The sequence below is a fragment of the Euphorbia lathyris genome, chromosome 7, assembly GCF_963576675.1.
Source record: "Euphorbia lathyris chromosome 7, ddEupLath1.1, whole genome shotgun sequence".
Classification (NCBI taxonomy): Eukaryota; Viridiplantae; Streptophyta; class Magnoliopsida; order Malpighiales; family Euphorbiaceae; genus Euphorbia; species Euphorbia lathyris.
Genome location: NC_088916.1, coordinates 41071661 through 41086921, shown reverse-complemented (window position 1 = coordinate 41086921; position 15261 = coordinate 41071661). Strand labels below are relative to the sequence as shown.

General features: G+C 34.7%; 1 long non-coding RNA gene across 1 annotated transcript; it reads left to right on the top strand.

Moving 5' to 3' along the window:
• The first annotated feature begins 12329 nt into the window (after positions 1-12329).
• Positions 12330-14472, top strand: LOC136235149 (uncharacterized). The gene is made up of 3 exons (XR_010691682.1): positions 12330-12517; positions 13833-13940; positions 14041-14472. It is a non-coding gene; the product is annotated as an uncharacterized lncRNA (long non-coding RNA).
• The last annotated feature ends 789 nt before the right edge of the window (positions 14473-15261 follow it).

Here is a 15261-nt window from a genome sequence, read left to right as displayed (position 1 = left end):
GTGACAATAATGGAGCGGCCACACAAGCTCGGGCTCCCAAGTCACATAAGAACACCAAACATGTACTCAAGAAGTTTCACCTTATTCAAAAAATCGTAAGTAGAGGTGATATCACACTATAGATGGTAGACATAGAGGACAATGTCGTAGATCCATTGACTAAGGCATTAGCGCAGGCGAAGTATGATGGTCATTACATATCTATAGGGATTAGGGCGATGCCCACTTGGACCTGGGTCAAGTAGGAGATTGTTGGTGTGTCCTAGTTCTTATGCATATTGGCTCACGCATTGTATTAGGCATTTCTGTATTTTATTGTAATACATCGTTTTGTGTTTTATGAATAAGGCATTAATTCATTCGACTTTTATATCTTGTCCTATAGTATAGTGATAGGTGCGGCGCCTAGGGTTTAGAGCGTTACGTGTTTTATACTATATGGTTCTATGGTCTCTCTACCTAGCCTCGGCTCCACACTCTTTACTTAGGGGCAAGTGTACCCCATCGTATCAAGTAATAAATCTGGTTAAGTCCAGGTATCGAATCTGCGGGATTTATATCGACAAGTATTAAACTACTCGGTTCTATTCGTTATCTAGGCGGTGAATACTATAGCTTTGGTTTGGGTGACAACTACAACTACTCCTAAGCTACGGTGAGACAGAATTGTATAGTTCAAACTCTAAGAAAGTGATACGGGTGATGATAAGTTACAACATATAATAAATAATATTTCAGAAGATATACGAGTAACAATTTACTCTTGCAAAGACGACTACGTATAAATTGACCAACCCCTTGAAGTGCTTAGATCGTGGCTCCCTCTTAAGGCGATTCTTATACTTAGGGATGAGAAACTAGGGCCTGTAAGTTCCGTGGCTTGTCAATTCCTATGGTTTCCGGGTTGTCAATTCCGGTAAGGCAGCACCTATATGGTTCCCAATAGGTTTCGAAGTTCGTAATCAACCTACACATTAGTCAACTATGAGTATCAAAGAAAGTAATAAATATCAACACGTATAGAGAAGCTGAAATTGCAAATCATATATTATAAATGTGGAACGCGTAAATGCGGAATACACTATAAGAAAAACTGTAATTACCAACCAATATTTGAAACCAAATTAAAATTGGTTGTAATATTGCAACCTGTTTGGTTGTAAAGCAATATTATTGGTTGTAAAGATGAGGATTAAATTTGTAAAATACATTTGCAACTAATACATGGTTTCAAATTTATATTGGTTGGAGAAATTGCAACCAGATTAGTTGGAAAGTAAATATTCTGGTTGCAATTAGTGAGCCCAATTTTAACGCGAATTTTATTGTCAATTTTATAAATTAAATAATAAAAATAAAAAATAAAATCTTAAATTACATTAATGCCCTTAATCATGACCGTGAATTTTATTTGATGGGTTGATTAATTGACATCTGTAAAACTAAGCTCTTTTTCCCTAAACCTATTTGCAGAACCCTCAGACTCTCGGTTCCCACTCAAATCATAAACCTTAAGCGGCTCCTTTCCTGCGATGAATACCATGCTCTCTCTTGTTCCTTCTATTTGATTAAGCGGCTCCTTCTCTTTTTCTCAATCGCTTTAAATATGGAAATCTACAAGAAGGGTACGGTGTAAATTGCAGCAGCAGGATAAAAAAAACATCCAAAGGTCGGCTAAAAAAACTAAGTTCTTTGCTTTTCACTATGAATTTGTGTATTTAATGTGATTTACCTAATTCCAAATAATCTGCAACATGAAGTGTGGTAATTTAGGGTTTTAGGTTTTTGTAGTGTTCTAGGTTTAGGTGTAGTAGAGTGAAGTTGAACAGAGGGTTTTCTTCATAAAAGGTCTGCATAAAAGTAAAGTGAGGTTAAGAGGCCATGGGGGGGGGTTCAAGAGGAGACTCAGGTGCCATTGGTGTTGACTCTGACGATATTGGGCTCATGGATGTGTTTAAGTTTCAGATTCAGTCCTTTTTTGTTCCTTTTTTATGATGTGTTTATCCTTGTTCTTTATTTAAATGCCAACAGAAACAAAGCCAGTTCAAAGCATTCTAATTGCATTTTGGACGTAGACATTATGGTTGTGCTTTTCCTTCAAACACTGGAGAAATCATTTCCATTTCGAGTGATAAATTATACTTCAAATGTTTGTCAAAAGAACATCATCACCTAGTCAGTTGTTCCTTAGTTAATGATAATATGGTATTAATGACCTATTTTTGTATACCTTTACTTCTCATGAAATTAGTTTGATATGGTGTAGGAAACAACTCATATTGGTGAAATGCACACTTGATTAGTGTTAGCTAAAGTTGTTTGTGCTTGAAAAAAGGATTCTAGTTACTTAGCATAAACTGCATAATTGCTTTTCTATATTTGAGACATATCCTTCTAGTAAAAGTGCCACAAGTTAAATTTTGCAGCTCACTTTGCAGGGCTGCTGCTATTGGCACATCATCTGGTGAAGGAATCATTGGTACACATGATGGACTCGTGTATATGTGGGATTTATTGACAGGAAAGAAACTTGGAGCCCTGCATAAGTTTGAAGGTATACTTAAAGTCCTTGATTATGCTTCTGTTATGTGCTATTCGATAATGGTAAAATGAGTAGCATAAATTTATGCATTTTTTGGGTATACAGTGATTGAGAAGTTGAATATCCAAGTTGAAAATAATAGATTGGTAACTGATTCATTTTTTCTGAATTTTATACGGTGTGCTATCTATCAGGAGGAGGTGTTTCGTGCATCCCAACAGATGATTCAGGGTTAGGTGTAATAGGTGTAGTAGATGACAAAGGTCAGTTGCTGGTTTATCAATGCCTTAAACGGGACAATTAAGTCCCTCACTCTCTCCATTCTCTGATTCTCATATTTTTCTGCTATTGATAGTTCCACCTGGTACAGTTCCCACTTCTTTGCTTGCTTGCTATGATAATGTATGATCATGGTCATGGTCATGGTGTGGTGAAATGATGACCTTGTTTGTTTGTGTTTAGTTAGATAGAATTAGAAGGTAAGATTAAATATGAATTTAATAGGCTCAGTGATTATTTGAATTTCGATAATTGATTCCACATATTGTTTGATTGGATGAAAGGCTTGAAGGAGTTATGAAAGGAAAGATGTCACACCCTCCGGACGGGTGGTTTCGATGTTTGAAGACCATGTTCAGTGAGGGACATGGCCTGTGTACACAGTTGAAAGACCTGTCGGGTATGGCAAAGAAGTGTTGGGTAAGACCATGCGGGACTAGGCAATATTATGAGACATCTCGAATATGGATATGATTGGTAATATGATAAAGGGGACGTGCTTTCTGATGGATACATACGTTAAACTAAAATATTACGTTTTTAAAGAAATGCTTTGGTTAAAATAATATTTTGAAAGATCTTGAGGAATGCGGACTATTCATATTGTAGAGATTTGAAACAACATGAAATTTTTCTATTTAAGATTTGAAATAGATAAGTTTGAGTATGAGAATTTAGGAATCTTGATTTGCAAGAATAATTTTTTTTTGTAATGTTAAGATCATGAAAATTATCAAATTTATATTTGAATTTTGATAACAGGAAATGCAACCATTTTAAAGTTTCTTGTGAGAAGCTTATTATTTTCGGGTTTCTCCTTATCCAATAAGCTTAAAAGAATATCATAGTAATGAGTTTTTTTTGTTAGGATACCTTGAAATTGAAATTGATAGTCTCTTGTTTGATCGCCATGGTCTATTTAGATATTAGATTTCAAATTGCAGTGTGAATGAATTGCTGAATTTTTAGTGTGCAGATCTTCCATAGAGTGAAAGCACTCCCTGAGTAGTGTGGCTTGTCCAAGAGGTAATACTCCTTGAAATTGATTAATTCTACATTTGTTATTATTTAGGCATTTGGAACTTAATGTTTGAAAGTGATTGCAAAGAAGTGAATATTGTCTTGAGTTTTTTTCATATCACTGATCCTGCTAGATATATTCTTAGTTATATTTGAAACTTAGCTTGAGATGGTATGTATATAAAAACCATAAAACGGTAAGGCTATATTGGTGCTATTTTGTACGTAGAGTCTAAATTGATATTTCTCCAAAAACCATAAGCCTATTTTAGTACCTTATCCATTTCTATTTTAATAACGATTCAAGCATAAATTGATGAGAAATTTATTGATTGGACAACTCCAATTTAATAGATACAAAATAGTTTCTCATGTATATATCTAAGTTGATTGCTATGTATATCTCCTGTCACTATTAATTTACATGTATCTGTCAAAATCTAAATGAAATTACTAAAATTCTTATATCTTTATTATGGGCTTGCCTTTTTAAAAACAGTAAATAATTTTCCTTTATATTCATCTTTTATTAAAGGGGTTTGTGTGGCCTTTCATGCTTATGGTTTGCAATTTTGTGAATATGATTAACATCTGTATTCCTTTGCATTTTGTAATTTTCTGCAATAAAAAGCAGGCACTTCTTTTGGACTTCTATTTACATATTCTACAAAAAGGCACAAATTATTTAAATAATCTCTTTTTAACAAAAGAATGTTTAAATTAAGAATGTTTAAATTGTGAATCCATATTATAGAATAGAATGAAAAGAACCTGTAGTAACCTTTTCAAATTCTAATATTTTTTATGAATTCTTATTAAATTTTATGTATATGTATGTATGTTTTAGATTCTGCTATGAAGTAAAATGTATGTATCCAGGGCCTTGGTCAAAAAAGGCTTGTGCCTGTAACAACTTAATTGAGTAGGTGATGTCGGAGTAAAAGATTTAATCAATGAGCGGTCTTAAAATGTCGATAGAAGTAGGAAAGAACTTAAACCTTACATCGAGAAATGAAAAAAATGATTGGAACTTCTTAACAAAAGTATGTATCTAATATATGAATTGTGAAACTATTTTCATCTACCTTATGTACTTTTTTTACTGTTTCATAATGTGTACATATTAATTTAATGATTCAAATCTGGTTCAACTGTTGGTCTTTGTAAAATTGCGTAATTTTTGTTGACCTTACTAATTTGTTGTTGTGCTGCAATGTAATTTTTTTCATGCTTCACTTTCCCATCAAAGCTTATAGGTTGAACAAAATGGTTAGAGAGGATGGAATGTGGATGTATAACAGAGTCATGAGCAATGGGAGGTTGAATAAGCAATTTATAGAAGGGGTTGAAGAATTTGTGGGTTTTGCAATAACTAAACCCCAATTCATGAGCGGGGAACATATCAGGTGTCCTTGTATAAGATGTGTGAATAGATGTTTTCAAAATCCAAATGAATGTAAAATTCATTTGTATAAGCACGGGTTTATTCCTAACTACTTTGAGTGGTTTACTCAAGGTGAAGCCTACGGTAGTAGTTCCTCTACACAAGTCGAAGATTTGGTAGATGATCATCCGTCTTATCCAATTAGTCCTTGTTGGTCCCGTGTAACTTAATATGATTAGTTCCAAGGGGGGGGGGGGGTTAGGAACTAATATATCTTTTTCGCTTAATAATGCTGACTTAATTAATTCTTTGATAGTTTAACTCAGCTTTAGGTCTGCAAGACTGAGTGAAGTGTGAAACAGCTTTAGTCAGACACTGACTAGAGCTGTTTCAATTGTGAGTTGGGAAATAACACTTTAGGTCAGCTTCGAACTCAGCACTCTGATTACTCAGCATCGGCGTGTACAAGTTATAAACTGAGTAATTTAAGCAAGCAACACACACACACACACACACACACATATATATATATATATATATATATAAAGAGAAAAGGGTTAGAGATTACTCAGCCGTCTTATCCTGGTTCGACCTCACCGCCTACGTCCAGTCCCCAGAATCCTTCCGGGCTTTTTCAATCCACTATTGAGCTCTTTAAAGGTAGAGCACAAACCGTTTACAAAGAAATTGAGTATGCAAGAGTACCGTCCTCTATTCGTCTACTCAATCCTACTGAGCGCTATAACCGAACACTGAGATTTTCTCTACCGCTGAGTATTAACACCGAGTACTCAGCTTCACTCTTCTAACCTTTACAATTGATACAAAATTGTTCTCTCTAAATGAAGAACACTTTAGATGAATACAAATTCACTCTAGACTTTTACACGATGATTGGGAATTGGGTGTAAGAACTTGCTTTCTTTTCAGACAGCTTCTATTTTGGATTTTCACTCTTGTGAAGATTTGCTTTTCTGTCTACATTTCCTTGTATGTATTGTGAGGATCCAAGTGATGAACTTGTCCTTTTATAGTGAATTATGAAGCTTCAAATCATTTGAATTCCGACATATCCGTTGGGAGTAACGGCCTTCAATCGTCATTCATTGGTCAGCATCCAGAATCGCAGGCCAATCCTGTCGTCTGATTTCAGCAGGCGTCAGGCTTGCCAGTTTCGTCTACTTGCGCCAGGTTCGTCTTCTAGCGCCAGTTTTGTCTTCTTGCCAAATGCCAGTTGATCCATGCGTCTCGAAAAGGTCTCTAGGCCGATTTTCGAGACTTCTGAATTGGTGCAGACCTGTGTCGGGCTTTGTCTTTTAGTCAACGGATCATTGGCGTTGTTTTGATGAATACTCAGCTCGATTGTTCGGCTTTTCCTTTAAGATCTCTTTTGACGAGGCTGAGTTACGTTCTACTCAGCTTCTTCGGTCGGCTTCGCCTTCAAGAGAAGAAGACTTTTTCTTTTAACAAGGCTGAGTTACATTTTACTCAGGTTCTGCTGTGTGTCTTTGCTCATGCTGACTTCGTTCAGTCTTTCTTTTTATTGAACACTTAGTTCCAGTTCTCGTTAGTAAACTTACTCAACATTGAACAAACTCATTAGTACAATTAAATCAAAGCACTTAAATTTAATTGTCTTCATCATGGGATTATCTTAAATAATTTTGTCAAATCAAAATCATGTGGAAAGGTGTTTCAACAGTCCTTTACGTCAATGTGTGTATGATGCTGCTGGGCCCGAACTTGAGCCACAAACAATAGAAGAGGAGCCTAATCCTGAATCCAAAAAATTCTTTGACATGCTTCGTTCCTTGGATGAGGAACTTTATGTTGGGTGCGAAACGACTTCGGTTTTGTCGATTATGGCTCGACTATTGAATATCAAGTCTGAGAACAATATGACAGAGAGATGTTTTGACTCAGTTTTGGAGGCAATGCACGATACATTACCATCGGGTAACAAAATGTCAAAGAATTTCTACGAGACCAAGAAACTAATTCGAGGTCTTGGTTTGCCAGTTGAAAAAATTGATTGTTGTGTGAAGGGGTGTATGTTGTTTTGGAGGGATGATTGTACCTTATTAACTTGTAAGGTTTGTGGGCATTTAAGGTACAAGACGAGACACAGTTTAGCGAAACACAAACTGGTTCCTTTCAAAAAGATGTTTTACTTTCCTCTAACTCCAAGGCTAAGACGGTTGTATGCTTCCAAAGCGACTGCTGAGCATATGAGGTCACATCACGATCATGTTTGTAATGAGGGAACAATGTGTCATCCATGTGATTCAGAAGCTTGGAAGAACTTCAACAATACGAATGAATCCTTTGCAGTCGAATCTCGTAATGTGAGATTAGGTTTGTGTACCGATGGATTTCAACCATTTGGACAATCCGAAAAATAGTATTCATCTTGGCCTGTCATTCTTACTCCATAGAACTTACCTCCATGGATGTGCATGAAAGATAAGTTTATGTTCCTAACAGCCCTGGTTCTAGGACCAAACAATCTGAAGCATAATGTTGATGTGTTTTTGCAACCTTTGATACACGAGCTGATGAATCTTTGGGAGAATGGAGTTGATGCTTATGATGTTTCTCTCAAACAAAACTTTACACTACGAGCTGCTTTGATGTGGACTATCAGTGACTTTCCAGCTTACTCAATGTTGTCTGGATGGAGTACGGCTGGAAAAAATGCATGTCCTTACTGTGTGGAAAATTCAAACGCTTTTTCTTTGCCAAACGGTCGGAAAAATTCATGGTTTGATAATCATCGTAAATTTTTGTCCATGAATCATACATACAGAAAGAACAGGGCAAAGTTTAGACTTAATTGCATTGAGAGAAGGCCTCCTCCACCAATAAAGAGTGGTCAACAAGTGTTATCTAAGATAGAAGATTTAGGGTTATTGAAACTAACTGAACATGATTCTGAACGTGTGAACAAGCAAATTTGTGGCCTAAATTGTGGATGGAAGAAGAGAAGCATTTTTTGGGATCTTCCTTACTGGAAAACTAATATGGTCCGTCACAATCTTGATGTGATGCACATTGAGAAAAATGTATTTGAAATGTGTTCAATACTGTAATGAACATAGAAGGCAAGACAAAAGATAATGCTAAAGCTCGTGAAGATGTGTCATTGTTTTGTAATAGGCCTGAACTTTTGAAGGATAACATCACTGGTAAATACCCAAAGGTTTGCTACACTTTAAGTCAGGCTCAAAAGAAAATAGTGTGTGCTTGGGTTAAACAGTTGAAATTTCCAGATGGTTATGTCTCCAACTTGGGGAGATGTGTTGATGATAAAAATGCTAAGTTATTTGGCATGAAGAGTCATGACTGTCATGTTTTCATGCAACATTTGCTCCCCATCGCACTTCGTGAGATGCTTCCAAAAAATGTTTGAGAAGCTATAACAGAGTTGAGTTGTTTTTTCAAAAACTTAACAGCTCATACGATCAAAGTTAATGATATGGCACATTTAGAAGAGGAGATCCCAATTATTCTTTGCAAATTGGAAATGATATTTCCACCGGGAATTTTCGACTCAATGGAGCATCTTCTAATTCATTTGCCTTACGAAGCTAAAGTTGCTGGTCCAGTTCAATATCGATGGATGTATCCGTTCGAAAGGTATTATATAATTCATTCTATGAGTTTCCTATTTCTTGTTTCATCCTCTAATTCCGTTCTCGATTTCATTGATGTGTAGATATCTAGGCCACTTGAAAAAAAGTGTAAAAAACAAAGCACGTGTTGAAGGTTCAATATGCAATGCATACTTAGTAGAAGAGTCGTCCAACTTTTGTTTATACTATTTTGAGCCGCAAGTCTATACGCGACATCGCAAAGTTCCTCGCAATGATGATGGAGGTGATACTAATGATGCAGATAAGTCGAATTTGATTATATTCTCTTATAATGGTCGCTATAGCGGACTTGCAAGATCAAGATGGTTGGATGAAAAGGAGCACGATGCAATTCACTCTTACATCTTGTTGAATTGTCCACAAGTGACACCATATGTGGAGTAAGTTTCATATAATGTTAATTTTACGATTTAACAGTGTTGGTAAATATTCATATGTTGAATTGTTAACTATACTAGGTTATATAAAGAACATTTGCAAGATCTACAACCCTATGCCAATAATGCAACAATTGAATCAGACGTGGAAAAACATTTTCCTAAATGGTTCTCAAATTTTGTAAGTTAGAGTAACTTGCGAATAATTAATACAGTGTATATATCAATAAGTTCTTGTTTATTGATTAAATTTTCATTTCTTTCATTAGAGCCAACATAATGCCATTGAGAACCAGTGTGTTGCCAATTTGGCTCTTAAACCATCTCGGATGGTGAAGTCATTCAGTGTGTATTTTGTGAATGGTTATAGATTCCATACAACAATGCACAGTGGTGACCGATCAACTTCAAACAATGTTGTTTGTGTCTTTGGAGAGGACTTTGAATATTACAGTGTGATCGATGAGATAATAGAAGTTTCTTACTCTGGTTTACCGGTTCAAAAAATGGTGTTGTTCAAATGCACATGGTATGATCATATGCCAAATGTCGGTATTCGGATCCATGATCGATACAACATTGTTCAAGTCAATATAAAGCGAACGTTTAAAAAATATGAGACATTCATTTTGGCTTTGCAAGCGACCCAAGTTTATTTCGTTCCTTATCCTTCAATGAGGCGCGATAAGGTTGACTGGGTTGTTGCATGCACAGTTAAACCTAGAGGGGTCTTTGACATTCCTGAGAATAAGATCGTTGCTAACAATGACGCATTTCAAGAAGATGAGGCTCAATTAATTGAGGTTGAAGTTTCCTTTGAAGATGAAATTCCTTTAAACAACGTTGTTAATGATCCTTATTTTGAGTTTCCAAGAGAAGAAACAGATGAAGACGAGGCTGCCATTTCTGAATCTGAGAACGAGGTTGAACTTAGTGATAATTCAGATGATGATATCGATCTTAGCGACGATGATAGTGACTAATTTCCAAGGAAATTGAGATTGTTATGTTTGATGTTGATTTTAGAAGACTATAATTTGATTACTACGAGTTGTATTTAATTTCCAATATGCTTTTTTTTTCTAAACTAGCTACTGATCCAATTTCATATTTATGTTTTTCATTTGGGTTTTGTGGTATTTTAGGGTTAGCAATTTTTGTATGATTCTTGTTTTCTTATGCTGATTGTTTCTTGTATTAGTTTGTAATTACTTTGTAGGATGGCTTCAGATGGAGGAATAAGGGTAAGCAACCCTTAAGGAGATTCATGCATGGCAGCATACCTCCTTACCTGCAAAACATGCGTATGGTTTCATCGTCTACACTTGCACGGGGGATATCGCCTTCACTTGTACAGGAGGCATCACCTTTACATGTACAAGAGGCATCGATTTCACATGTACAAGAGGCATCGCCTTCTTCAACACCTTCATCTATGAATCAGGCTTCGCCTTCATCTACACAAGAGCCTGCTACCCTGCCTACTTCATTACGTGAACCGCTTACATTGCCTTTCGGTCCATCACAAGCTCCTCCAAGTGCAGGAGGTATGTATTGTTGGTTGATATTCATATGATATACGGATTGATATAGTTTTTGAATGATTGATTAATTGAGAAACTTGTGAATCATTGATATACAGGAGGTATGTATTGTTGGTTGATATTCATTCACAAGCTTAGAAACTTGTGGATGATTGATATTCATATGATATACTGATTAATGGTTTAAAATAAGAACCTTTAGCATGAATCTAGTTAATTAAAATAAAAGGAACAAGTTGTCCTGAAATTGTTAGGGAACCTGTTAAATTAATTGATGGCATATAATTGATAGCTCGGAGCATATATAGGCTTCATGTTAATGTTTGTACAAATTTTTGGTATTTTATTTAAGGAGCCTTAGCCTTAGGCATGGATGACTTGTTTTTGCAAAAGAACAAGTGCTGTAACTCAAACTTAAACCGACAAATGCAAGCAGACAGATGCAAAAATGGTGAGCCATTTGAGTCATATTTATTTTTTGACAATAATACTTTAGAAATGCTTAAACTTTGATCAGGGTACTAAGCAAATTGGGGACTCTTTTTTTTAATTCCAATTGGGCAGGGGTTCTCTCCAATAATTTTGAAAGACTAGATTTATTAGGATTGTTTAGCTGATAATGAGCTTAATTTGTGTTAGCCGATATCTTCTCTTCGTTTAATTTAGTCGAATGTTAAATTAGTCCTATTTTTTGTTTGATATTATGTTATGTTTAAATTGACTAGATTTATGGTAAAGGTTCCTGTTTTAGACAATTAATATGTGAGTAATAACAACATAGCTATTGGGGGTTTCAGGAGATGATTTTGTTGATAAAAATTAGATGTGCAATTTTAGTATAGCATTTGTTCTGATAAAGTTTTTCTTAAGACCTCAACATCAGAATAGACTAGTGTGATGAATAAACTGCAAAAAAGCATTCAATCTCATACAAAGGGAAATTGCAAGCAAACCATTGTTAAGTTGTCTAAGTTTCATAACATTTTTCTTTTCAGCAGGTTCCAATGTTGCTAGTGGTTCCACTCATTCTTCTACTACAGCACCTTGACACTATGGACCAAGGAGGAATATAAGATCGGATGCTCCTAAAGATGCTAGTGACAAATTTATCGTTGTTCTTTCGGTGGATAACATGTAAATTAAAGGAACCATATGTATCATGTAGTTAATATAATAGTTTAAAAAACATATATTCATTTATGAATTGACACTTTTTATTAATATGTAATGTACGATTATTGATGGTCACCTTGCATCAGTGGTTACAAGTATCTTTCAAGAATATCCACAACCAGTCGCGTATAATGCTGGAATGATTCCTACTGCCATTTTGGACAAGTATTTCGAGGAGTTTCGAGTATTCAAATTTATCTATCCTCGTTTCAAATTATAAAATAGATTGCTTATCCATTCTTCAAATTCTGCAGAAACGGTGTGTTTGGGACTCTTCCAAATATTCTGATGACATAATGAAGAAGGCGTTTATTAATAAACTCAAGGATCGGTATAAGGGAACAATGTCTACAATAAGAAAAAGAGGAAAAAGGCCTATTTGGTGCCCCGAAGAAGTATGGGAGCCATGGACTCACGTGTGGGAATCTGCCGACTTCAGAAAAAAAAAAGAGATCGCCAAAAAAATAAGGGTGGGAGAAGACGAAGTGGCAAAAGGAACGCATAATGGAGGTTCAAGTGCGCATGCAAAATCTGTACAAAAAATGGTAAGCATCTATATGTAGCATGTGAAATTCTAATATAAATTTGTGTTTATAATTGAAAATATAGGGGTTCTTTAATCAATTTATTCAACTGAGTTTTTATAATATGAAATATGATGCTACCATGAAGTCTTTAGAGGAATTTGAGTCATTTTATTAATTTACAAAGTGTTTAGATTAAAAGTGAGCCTTTTCGCTTATCAGAATATCATAATAAACAAGTATGAGTTATGTAATAGGTTATTCTTAAAGTACAGGGGAACCTCAAATTTAGCACAGTTGATTTCTAATGTACATAGCACTGTTACACCTCTAATCCGTTCACACAATATCATTTGCTCTAGTGTAAGTTCTTTATATATCTTGGTTTTTCCTTTAGTTTGATCATAAAATAGAAACTGACACTTTACTATTCTTTTGCTTCATATATTACACAGAATCAAAAAAAAAAAACCCTTTTTAACATAACAATTTCCATTCAGTTGGTGTCCTTGTGAGATAACACTTATCTCTTAACAAAACAATCCAATTTCCAAATTGAATCGACTAACTCCAAATGTCAACCAAAAGAGATAATGCCATATACAACTAAATAATTGCAAAGAAATTATGATTAGGAAGAAGAAACACAATTAAACATTTGAATGCTTGGATTAGAAATAGGAAAAGCCTTAGAGAGCAATCTTTTCCTTATTCGAGTTGATGTGAAGTTCATAATTTTACATATCTTTACATTATTTTTACCTATTTTACTTATTGGTGTTCACATTTTAGGACAATACCAGCTAGTTTAGATATTAAAGTTTAGTGTATAATCAGAATCAAACTCGAAATCTCTAGTTCAAATAATTTGGGACTCTTAACACTCAAACCAACTTAATTGATTCCTGTTATCAATTTAGTTGTTAAAACTGATATATTATATCTACATAATATCTAAATACGTAAGTAGATATTTAAGGGAAACAAAACAAGTCAGGCTGAATATGGAAAGACTTGTTACGTGTGTGATAAATATAAAAGCTGAGAGTATAATAATGTCTTATCTTCATGCATATATATTACAATGCTCAAGTTTTTCGGTAATTACAAAGTCAACAAATGTTTTACTGAGACGAATAGTATATGTGGAAGATAAACAAGTTTTTTATTTGTATAAATACCATTGAATTTCTACCTTGAATTTATACTTCAATTTAGCACTGTTGAATTATTTGCAGTTCCTTTTATGTATACTTCAATTGAATCAATATGTTATATCTTCTTTTCTCTAAATATTAAACTCAATATTTTCACTCAAAATATATACTTGTGACAGGAAAAGGAGTTAGGTCGGTCCATTACTCCCGGCCAATTCTTTTTATGGGCGCACACACACGATCATGATGGAGTTACATTCGTCAATGATCGGTGTAGAGAGATTCAGGTAGTAATTCATCATGCTACATTTTAAGAACATATAATAATTAATGTGTTCATATTAAGCAAAATGTTGATGCAGTATAATTTTTTGTTATTAAATGTAGGTAGAGTATGAAAGCAATATTCAACAAACTGAACAGATTCCCACTGAACTTGAGGCAGCTGTTGAAGCCATTAATGAATAGAAGCATTTTATGTGGCCTGTGGAGGAGTTAACAGTGATGGAGCTATTTATGGACTAGGTTCGGCAGCTTCTCATTATTATTGGGATCGCATGTCACATCCTAGAAATGCAAGAGCGGCTTCATCTTCAAGTCCTAATGTTAATGGTGCATCTAGCTCACATGCTAATACACAAACCAACCTTCACTCTATCCAAGAGCGACTTGATGGTTTCAATGAGGAGAGGGCTGATTTTATAGTGCATCTAGAGCGGATAAATGAACGCCAACAACGGGTTGATGAACGACAACAACAGATGGATCAAACGCTTCAAAGTTTACATTTGCGTGTTGATGTCGATGAGGTTAACCAACTTCGGGGGCAATTGATGGATATGGAGACACAAATTGGTCCATCTGTAAGGCAAATTCAAACCATTCTCGATCGACTGCATGCCTTGGAGAGGTTAGCTCGTGACTCTAACAATTAGATTCCTAATTCTTTTTGGTAGTTTTTTGAAAGGGGGCATATATCCAATCCAAGACCTCCCACCTTAATATTAGAGGTGTACCAAGCTGTATAGGCTTATTTTGGCAAATTACATCAGTATATGTATTTTGGTACTTGGCTAGTTTAATATTAACTCTAGCTTAGTTACGACTACGAACACCGAGATTACTTGATTCTTTATTTCTCTAGCAAATTGAACGTCTGGAACAAAGTTAAAGCATTGAATACATGAACTGTACGCAATGGATGAGAATCAGTTAATTTATTAACACCAAGGACTAATTGGTTATTTGTAAATAACAAGTTAATCAGTTTAGTTATGTGAATTGATTATTAGTTAATTAATTAACTTCCTAATATATTTGATTAATCAATTGATTAATCAGAATTATATTTGGTAAATTAATAATGGAACTAATAAGTGAATTAGATTTTTGTGGGGAAAATATATAAATGTTAGTTAATAGATTTTACTAACTGATGTCAATTGAATTAAATAGAATCTCTGGGGGTTCTATTTATAAAGTTGAATTAGTTTAACTTTAAAATGCAATCAACTAAATAAGTGATAACCTAATTCTAGTATGAACATATTTGGAGTCAGAATAAAATCTTCCTTACCCTAATATTACTCTCAAAAATTTCGGCCACCC